General features: G+C 42.9%; 1 protein-coding gene across 12 annotated transcripts in view; it reads left to right on the top strand.

Annotated features, from left to right (window-relative positions):
- ZNF521 (zinc finger protein 521) overlaps window positions 1-6,000 on the top strand; it is a 233,609-nt gene that overhangs the window by 53,523 nt on the left and 174,086 nt on the right. The window contains exon 1 of one of the 12 annotated variants that reach the window (XM_074576872.1): window positions 441-499. The exons of the other annotated variants lie outside the window; for them this stretch is intronic. The gene's annotated coding sequence lies outside the window, so the exon portion shown is untranslated. Of the gene's footprint in view, window positions 1-440; window positions 500-6,000 lie in introns of those variants that run through there. 12 annotated transcript variants of the gene reach the window in all.

The raw sequence follows: 6,000 nt of genomic DNA, 5'->3' as shown, positions 1-6,000 counted from the left end.
TTTTTTTTTCTTCTTTTCTGGCCACTCCTTCGGCTTAGCTAAGTCCTTAAAGACAAAGTCAGGGTAAAGAAGCAGCTGGGTTTTTTAAATGAAATTTTAGTCGTGGCTTTTGAAACAGTCAGTTGACGCGTACGTGTGTGCGTGTGTGTGCAGGCATACATGCACCCTGAGAATGTTTCTGTTACGTGTAAAAGTTTATTTTGCTTCTGTCGTGCATCCTCGATTTTCCCCTGTGTTCCTCTCCCTCAGATGCCTGAGTGCGCCTACCCTCTCTTTGTCTTTTAGCCTTCAGAAATAGTCCCGCTTGCATTTGTCACACCGTTGCTAACTTGACTTCCACTGCAGTTTGCCGCCCTCTCCACGGGGCTGCCTTGCCTCCCTCCCGGCCCAAGAGGACATGGCCGAGCCTTGTCCCCCTCGAGAGCCTGCCGCCTGGGGAGACTCCGATGGCGCCTGCCGAAGCTGAAACCCAACTGCGTGCTTTTTTTTGTCACCCCCGGTAAGGCAAAAGCCCTCTCCTCCTCGGCCGCTTTTCCAGATCTTTCTGTGGCCAGCTTTTGACACTGCATCACCGGACCCTACCAGGAGGGAGCCGGGGCCGGGCTGGTGTTTACCCGCCGTCCCGGGGGACGCAGCCTGACCATGGAGGCCAGCGTCTTGCCGTGTTGCAGACAAAGAGGAGGCGAGCGCTGGCTGGCTGGCTGGCTCGCACAAAGCTCGGCCGGCCGGCCGGTGTAAAACAGTTCCAGCTGTGGCAGCTCATGGATTTGGGGGAGGGGGAGGGAACGCATTGGCTTGTGTTTTAGGTGTGGCTACATGCATAGAGCTTGCTCTAAACATTGCTTTTAACTTCCTTAGAGGAGGGGTGAGGGATATAAACAGCAAGCGATTCTCAGCTCAGGAAATTATAAGAGTATTTTAAAACCTGAAGTACAGTCTCAGGTAGAATTCGTATTTCACTCTGTTTTCGGTGGGGGGGTGGGTCTAAAACCAATGTTTTCCCTCATTCTACAGCAAATCTCACCTCTGGCGCTTCTTGGTAAATGAGGCGAACTCTGCACTGCGTTTAGTTTGGTGTCCCTAAATGTTGTGGGCTGACAAAAGGCACATCTCGCTTTCAGAAAGGCTAGCTTGCTTGGTTTATTGGGCGATTTCCTTTCTCATTTTTCTCCAGAAATGTATGAGGTGCCAAAATTAATCAGACCAAACACAGGGGCGAAAAGTTGGGTAGCGCCTATAGTTTTAACTAATGCTTTTGCTGATGCGGCTACTGTCCTCTGAAGGCTTTATATTTACTGTGGCAGAATAATTGAAGATCAGGGGAGGCTTTTGATCACCCACAGAACAGTGCGTGTTTGGGAAAGGCCAGGCAGGAGGGGTTTGTACCATCAGAGATGAGAGAGCAGGAGATGGGTTTGGCACGCGCCTTCTGTGGAGAGACTTATTTAAAAAGAAAACCTAAACTATTCTTGCCTTCCTGGAGTATGAGAGTCAAGATGGCAGTTTTTATCCTTAAGAAAAGTAATGAGAGGAACCCGCTTTTGATATTTGTGAGTGCAAGTCAAGCTGAGCCTCTTGCTATATTTTGGTAACACTTTCACTGGACAGAATGTTTGCCCTGTTCGTTACAAAAGTGGTGCCAGCTGCCTGTCTGACAAAGCAAGTGTATTTAAAGTGCCTCGCTGTGTGCTTAATGCATTTGAAGAAGGTGTTTTGTATTTTAAGTACTTATAGGCGCCCAGTGAAACATTTGCATCTGGCACCCTTTTTAAAAATAAAAGAGGAGAAATTTTCTCTTCCATGTGGTGCCTTTCATGAAAATGCATCTGTCCTCTTCACTACCCATTATCAAATAGAGAATGGTTTTATACTTAGGGATTTTTTTTTTTATTTTATTTTTTGTATTTATTTTAGTTGTATTGGTAAGAAATGCGTCTCTCATGAATAATATCAGCAGGAGTTTCCCATTAAATGGCGTTGAGCATGTCATGGACAACTCGATTTAACTTTTAAATTTTCTATTGCCTCCTTAGGAAGGATTCAGATAGTGCATCAGCATAATCTTAAATTTATTTCCTGGGAAGGCCGCATTTCTTGTTTTCCCAGCCCCCAGCCCTGAACACAAAGTCCTTCTCTTTTTCTGTGTAACTTCAGAGCAAAGTCGGCCTGCCAGATGGAGTGCTGCTGCACTGGCTTTCCCCTCTCAGACACTGAAACACATTATTTTTGAACCGTACCCTGTCTCCCCTAAGGCTCAAAACTAAAAGACTAGTCTGAACTCTGATCTCTGGCATGGTGGCATGATGCACTGCGTCACTCTTAGCAGGCCAGTGTTGCATTTTCTTCCTTTCCGAATGAGTGTAATGTCATTTCTTATCCTTTCTAAGATTTTCACCCTGGAGGAACGTGGTCAGGATTATTCAGAGGAGTTGAATGCAACTTTTAGTATTTGCAGTTTGACTCAGTTGCACTAGGAATATGCAGTCGTGTGACCCTGTATACTTAACCAGAGTGCCTGTTTAGACGGCAGCAAAGTACAACAAGCAAGGTTTCCACTGGAGAGAGACTGCTTACATAGCAATGCATCACGTCTGTGGTAGCAGGCAATGTCTTTTTCCTTGTCTTCTAGCAAAAAAGAGAAAAAAGTCCAGTTGCAGCAAAGTGGAAAACCAATGCACAGGATGTGTAGACAATTTTTTTTTTCTGTTGTTAGTATCCCAGACTACTCAAATAAGCACTGATTAGTTTTTATTTCCTTTTGGTCCTTGTTTCTTTTTTTATTTTTCATCCTGGCACAGTTGCTTTATCATAAGCATGTGCTTGACTTGATGTCTACCCTTGGGCTCAAAGTAGATACTTTGAGGAGCAAAATTAAATCATTTTTTCTGTTTAGCTGGTTAGATACACTGTCCGGAAAACTTAGCCATGTTTCCCACCTGATGGTGGTTGGGGAATGTGTATACTGCTTGCTTTGTTAGAGGAGTAAATTTTGACTGAAAAAAAGTAAAAGAGAAATTCTGTTTGAATAAAGGCTGTGTTTTGGTTCTACAGCATGCTGCCAGGCCATTGTGGTATTTCTTTTCTCAATGAAGCCTGTGTATTGTATGAACGGTTGAGCATTCAGCAACCTCATCATATAACAGTGTCATAAGTGATTGTCTCACCCATGTGTTAGAACCCTCTCTGCCTCATCGACCAGCAGCATCTCTGAATATTGACAATTTCCACAATAAAGGGAATCAATATGCAGAACAATACAGAAACTTTTAAACCATAAAATTAAATAAAAAGATGCAGTCTGGGCTGGCAACCCAACATACACTTCATGTGAGGTACACAATATAGTCCGTTCGTTTGTGGGACACTTGCTAGTCTGCTTAAATCTTGATCTTTCTGGTGGTAGAAAAGTGACAACTACTGGGAAAACCTGGAGTCCCTCTCTCACATTTCTCCCAGGTCCTTTGTGAGTCAACCTTCCATTTCACTGGGAGCTGTTTGCCTGGTTAGGGTCCCCAGGTTGGAGTGTTTCCAGGGAAGATGGGGGTTTATTGCTGGGTCCTCAAAGCGGGAGTTATTTCAGCAACATTTACCAATCACAGCAGTTAGGGAGAAAGAGCAGAGGTGCTGTTGTCTGACAAGGTAAGTGGTAGGCACCTGAGCCTGTTCCTGTTTTATCCAAACTCCCAGATACCAGCTCAGAGTGAGCTGAAGAAAGAAAGACTCTTGTTTTGACCTCTGCAATGTGGCAGCACCTCAGAAAGCTGCTCGAGCAAGTGCCTGCCTTCAAATATATAAATAGTCTTCTCGACTTCATTGGTTGTGTCATGTCTCTGCCACTGCTAGGGGCTGATCTGAGTGCGTCTCAAATACAAGATTATGGTATGATGTCCTCCTGTTTTAATCTAGACATTAATACGAGCAGCATTCTGCTCAGGACCGCATGCTGCATTTTCAGGTGAAAGAGCCATGCCTCTGTCTGTCTTGTCATCATCCCTTTTCTTTTCCTTTTCTCTCAGCATTGTCACCTTTAACTAGCTCAGTTAATGAGCAGTGTCTTTTAAAAACCTTAGCAATCTCTTCTTTGCTGCCCAGCTCAGCCAGCAGCAAGCATGTACACACAAATAGGAACCTGCCTGCGGATAAAAGTGCAGAGCAGGTGTGCCTTTTTCACTTGAATACTTGTCTGGTGTTCTTGTTTATCAGCAACAAATGGGTCTGCGTTTGTGGTTTCCTATGTCCTTGTTTCTGATGGTGAAATCTTGTGGTGTTTAATATGGTAGGAATATGGAGAAAATATTGTTGTGCTCCTGGGTTACTCTACTGGGAGACTGTTTTTTCCATCCTATCCTTCCCTGCCCCCTTGCTCCACCCCAACGTGGTGTGTGTTCTCTAGGGTCTAATGAGGTGCATCGAGGGGGCTGCAGTTGTATCCTCAAGGAAGGCACTGAGAGAATTATTCTTTTCTACCTGACTCCATGTTTTCTCAGAATTTATAGGAACTTGATAGCGTGGAGTCCTTTTTTCTTGTACCAGATTTAGTTGCAGCTAAACAGTGGATCCAAAACTTATCAAAAGTGGGGTATACACAGGCAGATAGATGCTGACTGGTAGCATATGCTTCATTTCTCTGGGAAATCAGACTGAAAATACTCTATTTTAACTTCTTAGTTAGTTTTCTGCCTCAGAAGTGGTCCCAATCCAAGGCTTCAGGAATGGAATATTCCCTCAGCTCCAGCCCCTCACTTCACTATTATCCTTTAGACCCCCAAAATGCAATGTTATCCATCAGGCTGAAGAGCTCTGGATGGGAATCCCAGTGAAGCCCATCAGTGCCGCTTCTTAATCAGCTGGAGAAGTCACTGCTCAATGATGTGAAGCACCCTTTGCCCTATCCCTTGAGTGCAGAATCCAGCTTGGGATCTCTCATGCGGCAGTGCCTAGTATTAGGCAAACACTAACATTCGTTATCCACAGTACAGAGGAACAACAGACCTGGCCGTTGTCTGGCACGTACTTTCTTCCTTGATGCCTGTATTTCGATCTCTGCATCTTCTTTTAAAATGGCAAATCTGTACACTTCCAAAGTAATTTTACTTTACCATAATAAGGGCTGCTGCTGCTTTTTCTCTCTTTTTTTTTTTCTTAAATGTGATATCATGTCTTGAATTGGAGTATTGTGTCACTGTGGTGTGTGACATTACACTGTAAAATATAAAGCTATAAAAGTCTGTAATTTATAAGACTATATTAGGTGCTTACTGTATGTATTATGGCCTTGTAATTCACCATTGCCTATCATTTATTCTATATATAATTCCACTGAGAGTTCCGGTGACATTATAAAGGAAAAAAGTGTAGCTCAAGTGGCTTGTCACCAGAACCCCAAGATAGAATTTCCCTGTATTGCATTATATAATGTTTTTAGTATTATCCATAATGCAAGAATGGGAAATTTCTGCTTCAAACAATTCTGGTTTATGATACAGGAATGTTATTTGTATCCATCAAAATTTTCTGAGTAGGAGATGACATCACGCGCACTCACCATCTTGTGGAAGTCTTTGCATTAGGTTGTAGTATCATGTGCTTGTATAACAAGGTCAAGACATCTAGAAAAAAGTTTTCCCAGCTTTGCTTTGCATGAGGCTTTGCTAACTTCAATTGAAGAAGCAGCTAATTCATTTGTTCCTGAACAAATTCCAAATCTTTCTAATTGTGAATTGTCAAATATACTTAAGGTCTTCCTTATGTTTGAAAACTGAGTAACAGTATTTTACACTCACTATTCAAAATGCTCTGTAAGTGCTATTATATTCTTGACGTTTTAGAAAACACAGAGTTTCTCAATCTGTTTTTGGAAAAGTTCTTTATGTTGGTGAATTAAAACAGTAACAGATTTTATAATGTATCTAAAATCATGAGCTCTATTTCTAAGGAAACGAAGAAGCAAAGCTCTTCACTTGCAGCTGAGGAGTTATTTGTAGTGTGGTTTGGATGAGC

Source organism: Larus michahellis, chromosome 2, assembly GCF_964199755.1.
Source record: "Larus michahellis chromosome 2, bLarMic1.1, whole genome shotgun sequence".
Classification (NCBI taxonomy): domain Eukaryota; kingdom Metazoa; phylum Chordata; class Aves; order Charadriiformes; family Laridae; genus Larus; species Larus michahellis.
The sequence above is the reverse complement of the archived record's forward strand: the minus strand, read 5'-3'. Positions and strand labels throughout refer to the sequence as shown.